General features: G+C 43.4%; 1 long non-coding RNA gene across 1 annotated transcript in view; it reads left to right on the top strand.

Moving 5' to 3' along the window:
• Window positions 1–18,383, top strand: part of LOC126204456 (uncharacterized) — a 59,022-nt gene that overhangs the window by 785 nt on the left and 39,854 nt on the right. The gene's annotated exons all lie outside the window — the stretch shown is intronic.

The following is an 18,383-nucleotide window of genomic DNA, read 5'->3' as shown; positions in this document are numbered from 1 at the left end:
GAAGGTCCCGAGTTCGAGTCTCGGTCCGGCCCACACTTTTAATCTGCCAGGAACTTTCGAATACTCATAATGTCGTAGAGTTGTATACGACTCCCTACAGAACGGTAAGCATTGGTGGGCTACAAAGTTGTGTGGCAACCGTCGTAGTACAAAAGCTGGCCAGGAGCAGAATAATTGTAATACCCCACCCGTTGCTTGTCCGACTTTTGCTTGTGTTCGCCCCTGAAAAACAACTTACAGAGAAATTGGCTGTGGAACTATACGCAGAAATGGATAACGCTAGATTTAAATGTGGCCCTGTCACCCCTAATTAATCTGCGGTGGTAATGTTGACGATAAATCACACCTATTTTTACTTCCGAACATGAACGATTACGAACACTTAGGGTGTTCAATGACATCAAACACATACACAAAATAAAATACAGCAAAATGGTGAATTCAGGATCAACTACTGAATGGAAAGGCTCTACTGAATCACAATAATTTTATTATAACCTTCAGATCAATGCTGAATAAAACATAATGAACAATTTACATGTTATCCTCCTAACCTGCATTTGCAGTAACTGTGTTAAAATCGGTCCAAAACTCTTATACCACTCCAAAGTACTGTGAAACCTCTGTGGAAACAGCAATTGCAATTGATCCCACTATTTAACGTTACTCCTAACACAGGCTGAAGCGGGAGCGATTTCACCGTTACATTCCTGTTGTAGCGCCGGTCTCCGACGGCGCCGGTGCAGCCGTGCGATCGGCGTGTGGCGTCTCGGAAAGTACAATCCTACCCTATTCGAACACCAGACTACTGTCCGTAAACTTCTCTAATTGCGACAATGTTTCAGCCAGCAATGATCTGGCGCGGCTAACGTCCCCTCAGAAAGAAAGACCAAGAGGGGAGACGACTTGGCTAACGTCCTCTCAGTACGAGAGCCCAGAACGGAAGGCCTCTACCGAGAGTCCAGCAAGATCGCTCTTCACCCTTATTTTCTCACCTCAACTCTTACCGAGCGAATCACATCAGTAGAAGCTCTTGAAATACCCAGTTTGCCAGTGCCAACCAATGTACGGCCTGGGAATAGAACTCTTTTCCACAGTTCCTTTATTTCTACAAAATTTCACGAGTAAACTCCGCCCTCGCCCTCTGGGAAGAACCACAGCTGTGGGCAATAACACGTTTACGGGAAGTTGGAACTTCAAATCAAAAATGCCATTCCATAAATAAACCTATAACAAGAAACTTTCCCGTGTAACTAGCTGTATCTCTGTAACCAATAAAAACCGCACCACATGTTACATGTAATCTTTCATTTGAATTAGTCTATAGTACCATTTCCTAAAATATTTTACTCGTCCTCGTGAAACGCTCTGTATAGGCATCATAGTTCTAAGAGCTAAGGGATATTAAAAGAAATCATTCTTCCACCTTGTTTGATACTGTCCTGAATCTTTTCTTTATCTTCTGCTAAGCTTTTAGTCCGTATTTAACTACTACTCTCAATATCTTCTAACAGTAATATGTTTTGAACGTTTTGCTCTCTACTCTACTTTTCTTATCTTGTGCTAAGCTTTCCTCTCTGCTTTTCTACTACACGTCCCTGAAGCAGGGACTCATGAAACCATTACCCAACAAGAAATCTGCCAAACAACTTCCCTACTCCAGACCCATTTACATTCTACCTGCATTATCCAAGGTTTTAGAATATACAGTGTACCATCAGGTTTAACATCAAATAACCTTGTAAACGTATACCAGTCGAGTTTCCGGAAAAATCGCAACATTACGATCACTCCCATAACAGTGACTGACGAACTGAAACAATCTATGAACGAACAACAGCTACAATTATGCACTTTTTTGGATTTCAGTGAAGCTTTCACCACTGTCGATTTTGACGCTGTAATTGCTAAACTCACAAGTCAATATTTTTTTCTAGTGCTGTGCAATGGTTCCACTCTCACCTTACAGATATACATATATACAGAATTAAAAGGTCGCTATATAGGGATGTCATATCAGAGGTTCCACAAGGATCAGTATTGGGACCATAACTTTTCTCATTATACGTTAATGACGTGTCAACCATTCTCTCCTATTGCAGAATCACCTACACACTCACGACCTCCAGTTATATCTAACTGAGTCCAACAAGTTCAATACAGCCATCCATCATGTGAATTCCGATTTACTTGCCTTATCTGTGTGAGCGCAGAGAAAGCAAACTTAGTTGCTCACAAAAGACTTATTACCAGTTCAGAGAATGTTCTCCACCCTCACTTCTGAACGGTAGAGAAATAACCTTTTGCTCTTCTGCAAAGAACTTCGGGTTAATCCTGGACAATCACTTAGACTGCATAGAAAAACAACTTTAATTTGAATAAAGACTCAACATCACTTCGTTCACTACAGAAATATAAAAAAGTATTTTCTTTAGAACTTAAAAAGAAGATGGGTGAGTCGGTAATACCCCTGGGACTTGACTATGATGATGCTGTTGTCCAGGGAGTTCTGTACGAAAGCTGACGCAGGCTAGAATGGCGATGAATGCTTGTGTGCCATATAGTTGTGATGTACGCTATTTCGACCTTATCACCTCTGCCTATGAACCGTTACCATGGCTGCGTGCCGATAAGCGTAGAGACTATCATACGCTACGTTTGCTCTATCGTCTTCTCAACCATTGCCGTCGCTCTTATTTAGCTTCAGCTCGTACACTACTATCTGAACAATGTAAAATCCTCTCTGTACCATCACATAACACTGCCATGTTCTCTAAATCATTTTCTGTGTGAGGAACCCGACTTTGGAACAATTTCCTCAAAAAATAGGAGAAATTAAATTCCTTCAAAACTTCAAATCGCAGTTAATGACCACCTTCTGCCACAACAGCCATCTCTCCAATATACTGGTCTGCTGCTTAGACTTGTCAATCCCCCCTCCCCCACAATCTTCCCTCACACATGTTGACAGAGTTCTTTATATAAATTCTGTTCTCTCCTAATAGCCACTGTCACTGTCATTCGACTCTTCTCCTCTTTCTTTCTCCTTTCCGCTTTATAATACTAAACATGTATTCAGAGGTGTTAAACCAATCTGTATCATTCTTAATGCCTACTGCTGTTGTTATCATGGTTACTATTAGTGTTATCTATTATTTTTATTATCGTTATTATTGTCACTTATTATTTTTATTACTACTACTACTAGTAGTACTACTATTATTATTATTATTTCTGTGAATGTTTGTGCAATATCTTTTGTATATGTTGTTCCTGGCCAGATGTAATGTAGCTGGGCCAAATAAGCCATAAATAAATCACTAAATAATACTTTGATACTCGCAAACAAACCCAACAAAAGCCATAGGTCAGGGTGGACAAGATTTCAACTCGCAGGCAATGCCTTGGCACTTATGTCCGCTGGACATTTTCACCACTATCATGCCACGTTGCCTGAGCGATTGGAGGGCGGAGAAGGGAAAACTGCGAACGTGACGAATGCAAATGGCAGTGCATTCTCACTACATAAGACTTGGTTTTACAGTTCACATTTCGGAACGACAAAGAGAACAATGAAAGAAATTTTCAATGTTATTTAATTATTTTTGGCGTGTAGAAGACAAACCGTCGGCATAGGACAGATGCAATTTCGCAGACTATGGCACTTTTGTTGCCATGTAGTCATCACTTATTTAATTTCATAATCGAGAAAAGATCTTTCTCATACATATGTCGATCGAAATAGTGCAGCACATTTGCAGCCTCATTATGGAGACGTGGAAACTCTAAAAGGGATGTAATTTTTAATGTAAAAGAGTTTGACATTAAAATGGGAATTACCCTGCAGGTCAATCAGTTCCATCTGCATATGCGTGGCGCGCTTTCACCTGAAACGGCGAACGGTTTCGAAAATAGACTGAAAACAGATGTAAGACTGATAATATCTTCGTAACGTTTAGGGAACCATCGTTGTAATTAGTTCTGGGTGACAATGAATTCTTTAAACGTAGTTTTTTGTTTTAACTGCAGTGAGATTAGGGAACTGGATTTGTTCATCAGAATGCGTCGCTTCTATAATGCGATTTCTCAAGATCGAAGAAGACACGTACAAGATGCTGTCTGTGTAGAAAGGATTGTTGGATTTCCTTCTCCAGCAGGATGATGTTTTCAAAGGTTGAACGATACCTTCGAAATCCACACTGGGAGCGACTAAGTAGGTCCAGCGATTCTAGGACCCAAATCAGTTGACCACGTGTTCTCGTGCCTTTCCTATACATATAGTGAGGGCCAACATGTGGACTTTCCCTAGTTTTAGAAGGGACACTAATCTCCACGAGTCTGGAAAGTCCCTGGTCAACCGAGTCGCATTAAAAAGGGACAAGAGTATTCCGTTTGTGCCCTGGTGCTGTAACATTCTGTATGGGATTCGATCCTTATCTTGGGCAGTATCCTAGACCCGAGACAGGGTACACTAAATCTCTCACAAGGAGAAAGGGCAATTGTAATCTTCAGTGTCGGTAGAATTAAAATTTCAACCAGCTCTCTCCACCAATGCTCGATGGCAGCGGAAATCTGAATGTCGATTTCCATTGGCAGTGACCGAACCACAATTATCCGCTATGGCATTCGCTATGTTTCCACGTCTAGATTTTAGATACCCTTGCCGAAATACAGCAGTTACAGGTCGTCTGGAACATTTGCCAGATATTCTCTGTATGGCTTCCCATACCTTTGAAGAGTTAGCGGAACGATTGATCGAACCCAGAAACACTTGCCTTGTTCTCGCTGATTTTATGTCGTGCCTTTTCGCTCACGATTCAGAACGCTGCGAGATTCATAGCAGAAGGTTGACGTTTGAATCGTCACAGGGCCATACGTCTCTCCCTGACGGTGGATCGACACTCATCTGTGCACCGTGGGACAGGCCGCCTCCGAGGTCGGTTTGAAGACATGAGGATGGACGCATTAGTAGCATGGTGATGAGCCATCCAGTCCTGGACCCTACCTCGACGTTCAAAAACAGTCTCCAGTCCACTCTGCTAAACATACACCTTGGCGCTTCCTTTCAGGGACAGCTCTATCTGACAGGTGAATCCAGACAGGGGCGTGGCAACTGGAATCCAAGTCAGCGACCACTTTCCAGTGTGCAGCATCGACAAAGGCTGGAGAACAGAAAGCAAAGGCTATGGCCGAGAAGACCCCATGATAGTCCAAAAGTGTGTACTATCACCAGCAATAAAATAGGCATAACTCCTCTGACATAGTAAGGCACTCCACAACCCTACCCCCTGGGGCATGTAATGAAGATCCACATAGCACATTGTGAGCATTAAAATCTCCTACAAGTAGGAAGGGTGAAGGAAGTTGTGAAATTAGTTAAGAAAGACCGACCCTATCCCAAATTTCGTTGGACGGCGGATACACACTACAGATGGTAAGAGCAAATGGAATATGCACCGTGAGAACAACTACCTGAATAAGTCCACTGAGGGAGAGAAAAGTGGAGTATTACATGTCATTCACAAAGCTAGCCCCTCCATCTTTAGCCCTGTCTCCACCGCAGTCATCTTTCCGATGAGGACTGTATCCCTGAGTATAGGGATGTTTAAAGTGCCTTTCCTGTAGACGCAGACAACGGGGCTTCTCCTGTGCCAACAGTCTCAGCTCCTCCATTTGTGTTCTGTATTCGTTCATGTTCCACTGAAGCACAGGAGCCATTTGTCTGGGGGATTTAAGTTTTCCTCTTGCTTGAACGCGCTTCAGAAGGTAGAAAACCGTGCAGACTCAGTTCATCGAAGGCGTGTCGTCATCTTCTAAGTGTTCCTGGACCTGACGATCCATCTGCTTCGATTTTGCTTTCTTGATAGTACACTTAACCTTAGTCTTCTGCTTCAGATTCGACGACGCCGATGTACGCTGTGCCGTCCCAATGTACAGCACTTGCCCTGCCAAAGTATTAGCAACACCAGCAGTGTTCACCGTTGGAGTTCAAGTGAAGACACCAATATCAGGGTCGAAGTAGTGTTCACCGTTGGAGTTTGGGTGGAGACAGCAACAGCAGGAAATGAAGCAGTGCTGACCGTAGGAGTGTGCGTGGTGACAGCAACAGATGCATCTGAATTGTCGCTGCCACAGATGTCCTTGCAAAAGAATTTGTTGATAAGAGAGTCCACAGGTGACGTCTGGGTGGAAACATTCATAGTCGAGGGTTTCTTCGAGAGTACTGCAGCAAATGATGCGAGGGGCTTTGCGTTCGAAGCGATTTGCCCATCATTTTCACTCCAGCGTATATACACGTTTAGTCACCTTTAACTCTTGGATTTTCTTTTCCTCCTTTTCTTTTCCTCCTAGTACACCATACACTCTCTGCTCCAAGCTGGATGTAGACCTTGAACAATTGACATAAAGGGCAGGGAAGGTGTATGTAGTTCCATCAGCATGGGTGCCCATACCACACTGTATCAAACGTAGCTCGTCCGTTACACGCGAGTGTCGTGTGCCCGAATTTCTGGCACATGGAACACTTTATAGGGTTGAGGAAGTATGATATGGCTTTATTAAAAACCCAGCCTTAATATGATCCAGCAAAGCCGGCGAACTGAACATCAGTGTAAAAGAGTCTGATTTTCCTAGTTTTTCATCCACACGATGCATTAATTGCTTTACCTCAGTGACCCCATCGTCAGCCCATTCCTCCTGTTGCTCTGCAATGTTCATGTACATAATGTCACTGCATGTGATCACTGCCTGACTGTAGTTAAGGGAGCGGTGCTGTTCAGCTGCAGTTGTTGTGGTCTTCAGTCCTGCGCCTGGTTTGATGCAGCTCTCCATGCTAGTCTATCCTGTGCAAGCTTCTTCATCTCCCAGTGCCCACAGCAGCCTACATCCTTCTGAATCGGCTTAGTATATTCATCTCTTGGTCTCCCTTTACATTTTTACCCTCCACGCTGCCCTCCAATACTAAATTGGTGGTCCCTCGATGTCTCAGAACATGTCCTACCAACCGATCCCTTCTTCTTGTCAAGTTGTGCCACAAACTCCTCTTCTCCACAATTCTATTCAATACCTCCTCATTAGTTATGTGATCTACCCATCTAATCTTCAGCATTCTTCTGTAGCACCACATTTCGAAAGCTTCTATTCTCTTCTTGTCTAAACTATTTATCGTCCACGTTTCACTTCCATACATGGCCACACTCCATACAAATACTTTCAGAAATGACTTCCTGACACTTAAATCTATATTCTATGTTAACAACTTTCTCTTCTTCAGAAACGCTTTCCTTGCCATTGCCAGTCTACATTTTATATCCTCTCTACTTCGACCATCATCAGTTATTTTGCTCCCCAAATAGCAAAACTCCTTTACTACTTTAAGTGTCTCATTTCCTAATCTAATTCCCTCAGCATCACCCGACTTAATTGGACTACATTCCATTATCCTCGTTTTGCTTTTGTAGATGTTCATCTTATACCCTCCTTTCAAGACACTGTTCATTCCGTTCAACTGCTCTTCCAAGTCCCTCGCTGTCTCTGATAGAATTACGTCATCGGCGAACCTAAGTTTTTATTCTTCTCCATGGATTTTAATACCTACTCCGAACTTTTCTTTGTTTCCTTTATTGCTTGCTCAGTATACAGATTGAATAACATTGGGGATAGGCTGCAACCCTGTCTCACTCCCTTCCCAACCGCTGCTTCCCTTTCATACCCCTCGACTCTTATAACTGCCATCTGCTTTCTGTACAAATTCTAATAGCCTTTCGCTCCATGTATTTTACCCCTGCCTCCTTCAGAATTTGAAAGAGAGTATTCCAGTTAACATTGTCAAAAGCTCTCTCTAAGTCTACAAATGCTAGAAAGGAAGGTTTGCCTTTGCTTAATCTTTCTTATAAGGTAAGTCGTAGGGTCAGTATTGCCTCACGTGTTCCAACATTTCTACGGAATCCAAACTGATCTTCCCAGAGGCCGGCTTCGATCAGTTTTTCCATTCGTCTCTAAAGAATTAGCGTTAGTATTTTGCAGCTGTGACTTATTCAACTGATAGTACGGTAATTTTCACATCTGTCTACACCTGCTTTCTTTGAGATTGGATTTATTATATTCTTCTTGAAGTCTGAGGGTATTTCGCCTGTCTCATACATCTAGCGCACCAGATGGTAGAGTTTTGTCAGGACTGACTCTCCCAAGGCCGTCAGTAGTTCTAATGGAATGTTGCTTACTCCCGGGGCCTTGTTTCGACTCAGGTCTTTCAGTGCTCTGTCAAACTCTTCACGCAGTATAGTATCTCCCATTTCATCTACATCCTGTTTCATTTCCATAATATTGTCCTCAAGTACATCGCCCATGTATAGACCCTCTATATACTCGTTCCAACTTTCTGCTATCCATTCTGTATATAGAACTGAGTTTCCATCAGAGCTCTTGATATTCATACAAGCGGTTCTCTTTTCTCCAAAGGTCCCTTTAATTTTCCTGTAGGCAGTATCTATCTTACCCCTAGTGAGATAAGGCTCTACTTCCTTACATTTGTCCTCTAGCCATCCCTGCTTAGCAGTTTTGCTCTTCTTGTCGATCTCATTTCTGAGACGTATGTATTCCTTTTTGCCTGCTTCATTTACTGCAATTTTATATTTTCTCCTTTCATCAATTAAATTCAATATTTCTTCTGTTACCCAAGGATTTCTACTAGCCCTCGTCTTTTTGCCTACTTGATCGTCTGTTGCCTTCACTACTTCATCCCTCAGAGCTACTCATTCTTCTTCTACTGTATTTCTTTCCCCCATTCCTGTCAATTGTTCCCTTATGCTCTCCATGAAACTCTCTACAACCTCTGGTTTAGTCGGTTTATCAAGGTCCCATCTCCTTAAATTCCCACCTTTTGCAGTTTCTTCAGTTTTAATCTACAATTCATAACCAATAGATTGTGGTCAGAGTCTACATCTGCCCCTGGAAATGTCTTACAGTTTCAAACCTGGTTCCTAAATCTCTGTCTTACCATTATATAATTTATCTGATACCTTTTAGTCTCTCCAGGGTCCTTCCATCTATACAACCTTCTTTCATGATTCTTGAACCAAGTGTTAGCTATGATTAAGTTATGCTCTGTGCAAAATTCTACCAGGCGGCTTCCTCTCACATTTCTTATCCCCAATCCGTATTCACCTACTATCTTTCCTTCTCTCCCTTTTCCTACTCTCGAATTCCAGTCACCCATGACTATTAAATTTTCGTCTCCCTTCACTACCTGAATAATTTCTTTTATCTCATCATACATTTCATCAATTTCTTCGTCATCTGCAGAGCTAGTTGGCATATAAACTTGTACTACTGTAGTAGGCGTGGGCTTCGTGTCTATCTTGGCCACAACAATGCGTTCACTATGCTGTTTATAGTAGCTTACCGTATTCCTATTTTTTATTCATTATTAAAGCTACTCCTGCATTACCCCTATTTGATTTTGTATTTATAACCCTGTATTCACCTGACCAAGAATCTTGTTCCTCCTGCAACCGAACTTCACTAATTCCCACTATATCTAACTTTAACCTATCCATTTCCCTTTTTAAATTGTCTAACCTACCTGCCCGATTAAGAGATCTGACATTCCACGCTCCGATCCGTAGAACGCCAGTTTTCTTTCTCCTGGTAACGACGTCCTCTTGAGTAGCCCCACCCGGAGATCCGAATGGGGGACTATTTTACCTCCGGAATATTTTACCCAAGAGGACGCCATTATCATTTAAACATACAGTAAAGCTGCATGCCCTCGGGAAAAATTACGGCTGTAGTTTCCCCTTGCTTTCAGCCGTTCGCAGTACCATCACAGCAAGGCCGTTTTGGTTACTGTTACAAGGCCAGATTAGTCAATCATCCAGATTACTGGAAAGGCTGCTGCCCCTCTTCAGGAACCACACGTTTGTCTGGCCTCTCAACAGATACCCCTCCGTTGTGGTTGCAACTACGGTACGGCTATCTGTATCGCTGAGGTACGCAAACCTCCCCACCAACGGCAAGGTCCATGGTTCATAGGGGAAGCTGCAGTAGGGTACCCAAAACTTTGTACTCCAAGAGGTTCTTAACTCACTGTGATGTGGCTGTTTCGAATATCAATGTGCCGTTACGCAAGTGGTTATCAGATTTGAGACGGCAGCCGATACATCAAGGTCTTTCTGGGTATAGAAGGGCGATTCCTTCTCAACCATCTTGTCCCCTGATACAACAGACATTTTGACACTCTGGGTGCTCCGTGTTACGACACAGTGCCTGAACGTTTGAGGGAGATTTCTCACGAGGTCTATCTCCTGTCTCGCTTTGAAGGATGATTGTGAGTACTACCTAACAGACAACCAAAATTTTCGGGAGGAAGTTCATAGAAAGTCGTGGATGCCATAGTGATCCCACCAGCAGTTGAGAAACGAACAGTTCGCCCAGACAAAGCATGACTGAGTAAACCATATATAACTAAGGCGCGGCAGGTTCACCAGAGGTTGCCCGCTAATGACTGTTCCACCACAACAAGTATGTATCACATTGGCACGCAGGACATCGTAAGACTGAGAGTTTTTGTAATCCTCGCGACCTCGGCGGTCAAGCCAAGATCCCCATTCCCTGTGGTCCATGACGTTCCACCGTCTCACCGGACAGTGATCGCTGAAACATGCCCAAAGCTTCGCGGTTTACGAGTCCCCATCTCAGGAACCCTGGGGTCGACAGAGCCCTTAACCAGCAAACAAATGCTGAGCTACTGAGTGTGATTTTAATTGTGTTGTACGTCCAAGCAATCAGACCCCACATTATAATTTTTGTCCCGATTTCAGTGAATTGGTTCAAAATGGCTCTGAGCAATATGGGACTTAACTGCTGCGGTCAACAGTCCCCTAGAACTTAGAACTACTTAAACCTAACTAACCTAAGGACATCACACACATCCATTCCCGAGGCAGGATTCGAACCTGCGACCGTAGCGGTCGCGCGGTTCCAGACTGTGGCGCCTAGAACCGCTCGGCCACTCCGGCCGGCTAAGTGAATTGGTTCAATACGTTTGCGTGATATGTGGGAGCAGAAATATCCCACATTGATTAGATACACGTTTCTTACCGCCACTTATTGTAGTATCGACAAGTTTTATTTGATTATTTATGTTATAGGATTTCTATGGTTGATGTTATCACCATTTCATTTTCTGTCTACTGTGCTGTGGCTGCTATTGTAAACCTTGAACGGGAACCTCCGAAAATGTGTAGGGCTCAATGGATGCTGATCTTCCCCCATCTCACGAATAGCGCGCTGGATGATAGGGGCCGGCGCCGTGTGAGAACGTTGCCCTTTGCGCTGGGCGTTATTCTTCACTGTTCAATTGGTGCACAGATCTAGCGAAACCGAAGCTCCGTCAGTCCTTAGTATCATACTGTCCTGATAGAGGAAGGGACTTCCGACGTTTGTTACTTTCTTTCACATCTATTATATAAAGAGGCGGGTAACACACCCCTTCGGATCCAAGATGTTCAGCGAATTTAAGCCAAGCTGCTGCAGCACAAGAGGTATCAGATGGAGGGTTTACAGGTCAGATCTAAAGCTCGGTCGCTGGTTGAATGGGAACTGACATCACTCTATCGCCTGCTTCGCCACCAGTCTCGACGGCGTCACTCCTTCGTTGCGCCCCTCACAGTTGCTGCAGGCAGTCAACTGATTGAACGAGGTGATGATGTTAGCGCTCTCCACCAATACCATACGTAATTATGTGCAATTGATAACGATACGAGGCCCTTTCCCCATGATGCTCCTGGAGCCCTGTGTGGGAGGATCAGGAGTGCTAACAAGGGAACCTTCCCATCGCACCCCCCTCAGATTTAGTTATAAATTGACACAGTGGATAGGCGTTGAAAAACTAAACACAGATCAATCGAGAAAACAGGAAGAAGTTGTGTGGAACTATGAAAAAATAGGCAAAATATACAACTGAGTAGTCCATGTGCGAGATATGCAACATCAAGGACAAATTTAGCTGTGGAGCGCCGTGGTCCCGTGGTTAGAGTGAGCAACTGGGAACGAGAGGTCTTTGGTTCGAGTCCTCCCTCGAGTGAATATTTTAGTTTCTTTATTTTCGCAAAGTTACGATTTGTCCGTTCATTCATTGACGTCTCTGTTCACCGTGCGATTAGTAGACGAAAGGACGTGCCTCTCCAATAGGAATCGAAAACATTTGATCGCAACGTCATAGGTCAACCGATTCCTCCACAGGAAAACACGTCTGATATATTCTTCACGACACTGGTGACGGCATGTGCGTCACATGACAGGAATATGTTGTCGACCCACCTAACTTGCACACTTGGTGAATGGGTAAAAAGATTCTTCTGCCTTGCCCGATTTAGGTTTTCTTGTGGATGTGATAATCACTCCCAAAAAAGTTATGAAAACATAAGAGTTTGTCACATAAACTGCAACAAATGAATGCAACAGTTTCACAGTCACACAGTTTTCCCCGTGCTCTGTCAAAACATATGTTTTTTACGTTTTCAAATGTTTCCGTGCGTAGACCGCCAAATCCTGCATATGTTCAAGCAAATCTGAACATGTCCTGGAATTTTGGAGAGCGAAGTTGATTATGTGTGAGTGCCTGAACTTTGATAATTATCTGAAAATAAAAAATTAAACTTTTCACTCGAGAGAAGATTTGAACCAAGGACCTCTCGTTCCGCAGCTGCTCACGCTAACCATGGGACCACGGCGCTCGTAAGCTAACATTCTCCTTGATGTTGCCTACCTTGCGCTTGGACTACTCAGTTTGTATATTTTGCTTATTTTTTTCATAGTTCCACACAACTTCTTCCTGTTTTCTCAATTGATCTGTATTCAGTTTTTCAAGGCCTATCCCTGTGCCAACTTATAACTAAATCTGAGGGGGGTGCGATGGGGAGGTTCCCTTCTAAGAATGTTTTCTGGCTGTCCTTCAGGCAGATGAGGTGTTTACTCAAAACAGCTGCTTCTTCCTCCCTTAAATCACCTGGTCCGGATGGTCTCTCTAAGCAGTTTTATGCCCACTTTTGGGCCCTCTTCAGTGCTACGTTTACCACGATGTTAAACGAGGTTACGCAGGGGAGAACTGTGCCTGTAGACTTTAATATTAATACCGAAACAACACGGCCGTGTCTCTGTCAATTCTTTTCGTCCTCTCACTTTTCTTAATTTTAACTATAAAACTGTAGCGACGGCAATCAATAGCAGGTTATCTTCTGCGTTGGCGAATGTGACTGACGAACATCACAGTCGTCTTTCTGGTCGCTCAATTTTGACTCCAGTATCGGAGAACTGAGATGTGATTTCAGCTTCTGCAGACATTTCTGCCCACTGTGTCCTACTTTTCTACATGTTAACATGGCATCTCACCATGTTTCTCATAGTTATTTTGCCTGTGTGTTGCAGGCAATCGGTTTCACCCTGAGGCTCGTGTAGTTCTCTCCCACATAAGGCATCGTTAAAAAGACACTTGCCGATGGTCAGCTGACGCCGGCGATCGCGATCAACCGGTGTGTGCCCCAAGGCAGCCCGCTTTCCATTGCCTTACTTGTCCTGGCTCTGGAACTACTGCTTCGCCGTCTTCCATTGCAGTTACGTAGAATGAGTGTTTCTGGTGCAACCCTTACTGTATCCCGACGTGGTGTTCCTTCTCCGTCGTAGTGAGGAGTTTCCAATGTAAAAGGCGAAATTAGCTAATTACTGTTGGGGTCCTGACGGGAGCAAAAGTAAAATCCTCACACTACCGAGCTTCCATGATGTTGCTGTGCAGTGGGCTACTGCTCTAGACTGGCGTACGCCATTGGGTGCCATCGTTGATTCTTACCCTCTTAAAATGGCGACACCTAACTGGAAAACTGACAAAGTCTAGGGGGGAACACTGGAACACGACTGGCCTCATGTTCTTCAAGACGTTCGCATCTTAGATGCATATTCCTTGTGTAAGTTACTTTACATTGCACAGTTGGTCCTGATTCCGGCGGTTTTATAGAGAGGTTACACATTTAGGTTGTGCTATGCGATCACGACACGAAAAATGCTTACGTATCTTATGGGGGTTTCCCTCAAGTTTATACATTCAGCACATGGTTTTGAATACTATCCAGGAATCATATAATTTCAGGACTTGCTGTTCAGACCTTGCCGTGGGCTGTTCGGGTTCCGATGTGCTGCAGCGGCCGGTACCTGCGAGCCGGTCTCTGGTCGCTCGCTCGGAAAGGAGTGTCTGTCCCAATCCCATAGAACTACTGTCGCCGCGGGTCCTCTGGAAGACAGTGTGGAACAGTGAGACCTGAGTTTCTCCTAGCGTTTACAACTTTCAAATAACTTCCGGGAATTCAGCCAGGTAACACTTTCAGCGACCACCAATATTTCGGAGGGAGAACACCCCGCCATTTTCAAGGCAAACTACAACGCACAGGCGGCGTACATGCGAATTTAAAACCTCGGTTCTCGGACTGAAGCAGGAAAGATAACACACACACTGAACACTAGTGCCACCAAAGATGACCAAAGTCAGAGCTATCGATAGTGAGACTATGAATTCGCAGGTGAGGTAGCATTGACTCTGTCCCTCTGTTTTTTGACAAGGGAGAGAGCCGGATTCCAAACAGAGTTTAAACAGAAACCTCCATCCCTGTTAACGAGGTTGCTCGCTAATTTAATCTCAACTGCCTCCCTAATAACACTGTCCCAATAGCTGGACGTGCATGCCAATATCTCGGTGTTATTATATAACATGGGGTGATTAGATCCAAGCAAAGTTCGGCAATAGCAGATCTACTTGGCTGCTGTAATCGTGTGTGCCGTTTATGCTCAGTACATCGGTCCTCCACGGTCCTGATAGTTTGACCAATATAAGCCATGCCGCAGCTACAAGGAATACGATATACACGCGCCTTACGCAGTCCAAGATCATCCTTAACGGAACTCAAAAGTGCTCTAATTTTAGATGGAGGTCGGAAAACACATTTCACATCGTATTTCCGTAAAATACGACCGATCTTGTTGGACGTGTTTCCTACGTAAGACCAAAAGCAGTAGACTTAGGTGTTGACTCAGAATTATCATCAGCCACCCGATATACCCCCCCTCCCCATGAACCATGGACCTTGCCGTTGGTGGGGAGGCTTGCGTGCCTCAGCGATACAGATGGCCGTACCGTAGGTGCAACCACAACTGAGGGGTATCTGTTGAGAGGCCAGACAAACATGTGCTTCCTGAAGAGAGGCAGCAGCCTTTTCAGTAGTTGCAGGGGCAACAGTCTGGATGATTGACTTATCTGGCCTTGTAACACTAACCAAAACGGCCTTGCTGTGATGGTACTGCGAACGGCTGAAAGCAAGGGGAAACTACGGCCGTAATTTTTCCCGAGGGCATGCTGCTTTACTGTATGGTTAAATGATAATGGCGTCCTCTTGGGTAAAATATTCCGGAGGTAAAATAGTTCCCCATTCGGATCTCCGGGATTGGGACTACTCAAGAGGACGTCGTTACCAGGAGAAAGAAAACTGGCGTTCTACGGATCGGAGCGTGGAATGTCAGATCTCTTAATCGGGCAGGTAGGTTAGAAAATTTAAAAAGGGAAATGGATAGGTTAAAGTTAGATATAGTGGGAATTAGTGAAGTTCGGTAGCAGGAGGAACAAGACTTTTGGTCAGGTGAATACAGGGTTATAAATACAAAATCAAATAGGGGTAATACAGGAGTAGGTCTAATAATTAATAAAAAAAATAGGAGTGCGGGTAAGCAGCTACAAAGAGCATAGTGAACGCATTATTGTGGCCAAGATAGACACGAAGCCCACGACTACTACAGTAGCACAAGTTTATATGCCAACTAGCTCTGAAGATGATGAAGAAATTGATGAAATGTATGATGAGATAAAAGAAATTATTCAGTTAGTGAAGGGAGACGAAAATTTAATAGTCATGGGTGACTGGAATTCGAGAGTAGGAAAAGGGAGAGAAGGAAAAATAGTACGTGAATATTGATTGGGGGTAAGAAATGAAAAGGAAGCCGTCTGGTAGAATTTTGCACAGAGCAAAAATTAATCATAGCTAAAACTTGGTTCAAGAATCATGAAAGAAGTTTGTATACATGGAAGAACGCTGGAGATACTAAAAGGTATCAGATAGATTATGTAATGGTAAGACAGAGATTTAGGAACCAAGTTTTAAATTGTAAGACATTTCCAGGGGCAGATGTAGACTCTGACCACACTCTATTGGTTATGAATTGTAGATTAAAACTGAAGAAACTGCAAAAGGTGGGAATTTAAGGAGATGGGACCTTGATAAACCGACTAAACCAGAGGTTGTAGAGAGTTTCATGGAGAGCATAAGGGAACAATTGACAGGAATGGGGGAAAGAAATACAGTAGAAGAAGAATGGGTAGCTCTGAGCGATGAAGTAGTGAAGGCAACAGACGATCAAGTAGGCAAAAAGACGAGGGCTAGTAGAAATCCTTGGGTAACAGAAGAAATTTTGAATTTAATTGATGAAAGGAGAAAATATAAAATTGCAGTAAATGAAGCAGGCAAAAAGGAATACATACGTCTCAGAAATGAGATCGACAAGAAGAGCAAAACTGCTAAGCAGGGATGGCTAGAGGACAAATGTAAGGATGTAGAGGCTTATCTCACTAGGGTTAAGATAGATACTGCCTACAGGAAAATTAAAGAGACCTTGGAGAAATGAGAACCGCTTGTACGAATATCAAGAGCTCAGAAGGAAATTCAGTTCTATATAAAGAATGGATAGCAGAAATGTGGAAGGAGTATATAGAGGGTCTATACATGGGCGATGTACTTGAGGACAATATTATGGAAATGAAAGAGGATGTAGATGAAGATGAAATGGGAGATACGATACTGCGTGAAGAGTTTGACAGAGCACTGAAAGACCTGAGTCGAAACAAGGCCCCGGGAGTAAGCAACATTCCATTAGAACTACTGACGGCCTTGGGAGAGCCAGTCCTGACAAAATTCTACCATATGGTGAGCAAGATGTATGAGACAGGCGAAATACCCTCAGACTTCAAGAAGAATATAATAATTCTAATCCCAAAGAAAGCAGGTGTTGAAAGATGTGGAAATTACCGAACTATCAGTTTAATAAGTCACAGCTGCAAAATACTAACGCAAATTCTTTACAGACGAATGGAAAAACTGGTAGAAGCCGACCTTGGCGAAGATCAGTTTGGATTCCGCAGAAATGTTGGAACACGTGAGGCAATACTGACCGTACGACTTATCTTAGAAAGTAGATTAAGAAAAGGCAAACCTACATTTCTAGCATTTGTAGACTTAGAGAAAGCTTTTGACAATGTTGACTGGAATACTCTCTTTCAAATTCTAAAGGTGGCAGGGGTAAAATACAGGGAGGGAAAGGCTATTTACAATTTGTACAGAAAGCAGATGGCAGTTATAAGAGTCGAGGGACATGAAAGGGAAGCAGCGGTTGGGAAGGGAGTGAGACAGGGTTGTAGCCTCTCCCCGATGTTATTCAATCTGTATATTGAGCAAGCAGTAAAGGAAACAAAAGAAAAATTCGGAGTAGGTATTAAAGTCCATGGAGAAGAAATAAAAACGTTGAGGTTCGCCGATGACATTGTAATTCTGTCAGAGACCGCAAAGGACTTGGAAGAGTTGCTGAACGGAATGAACAGTGTCTCGAAAGGAGGATATAAGATGAACATCAACAAAAACAAAACGAGGATCATGGAATGTTGTCGAATTAAATCGGGTGATGCTGAGGGAATTGGATTAGGAAATGAGACACTTAAAGTAGTAAAGGAGTTTTGCTATTTGGGGAGCAAAATAACTGATGATGGTCGAAGTAGAGAGGATATAAAATGTAGACTGGCAATGGCAAGGAAAGCGTTTCTGAAGAAGAGGAATTTGTTAACATCGAGTATAGATTTAAGTGTCAGGAAGTCGTTTCTGAAAGTATTTGTATGGAGTGTAGCCATGTATGGAAGTGAAACATGGACGATAAATAGTTTGGACAAGAAGAGAGTAGAAGCTTTCGAAATGTGGTGTTACAGAAGAATGCTGAAGATTGGATGGGTAGATCACGTAACTAATGGGGAGGTATTGAATAGAATTGGAGAGAAGTGAAATTTGTGGCACAACTTGACTAGAAGAAGGGATCGGTTGGTAGGGTATATTCTGAGGCATCAAGGGATCACAAATTTAGTATTGGAGGGTAGCGTGTATGGTAAAAATAGCAGAGGGAGACCTAGAGATGAATACACTAAGCAGATACAGAAGGATGTAGGTTGCAGTAAGCATTGGGAGATGAAGAAGCTTGCCCAGGATAGAGTAGCATAGAGAGCTGCATCAAACCAATCTCAGGACTGA

The sequence above is a fragment of the Schistocerca nitens genome, chromosome 9, assembly GCF_023898315.1.
Source record: "Schistocerca nitens isolate TAMUIC-IGC-003100 chromosome 9, iqSchNite1.1, whole genome shotgun sequence".
Classification (NCBI taxonomy): Eukaryota; Metazoa; Arthropoda; class Insecta; order Orthoptera; family Acrididae; genus Schistocerca; species Schistocerca nitens.
This window is presented reverse-complemented; position numbering and strand designations above follow the sequence as displayed.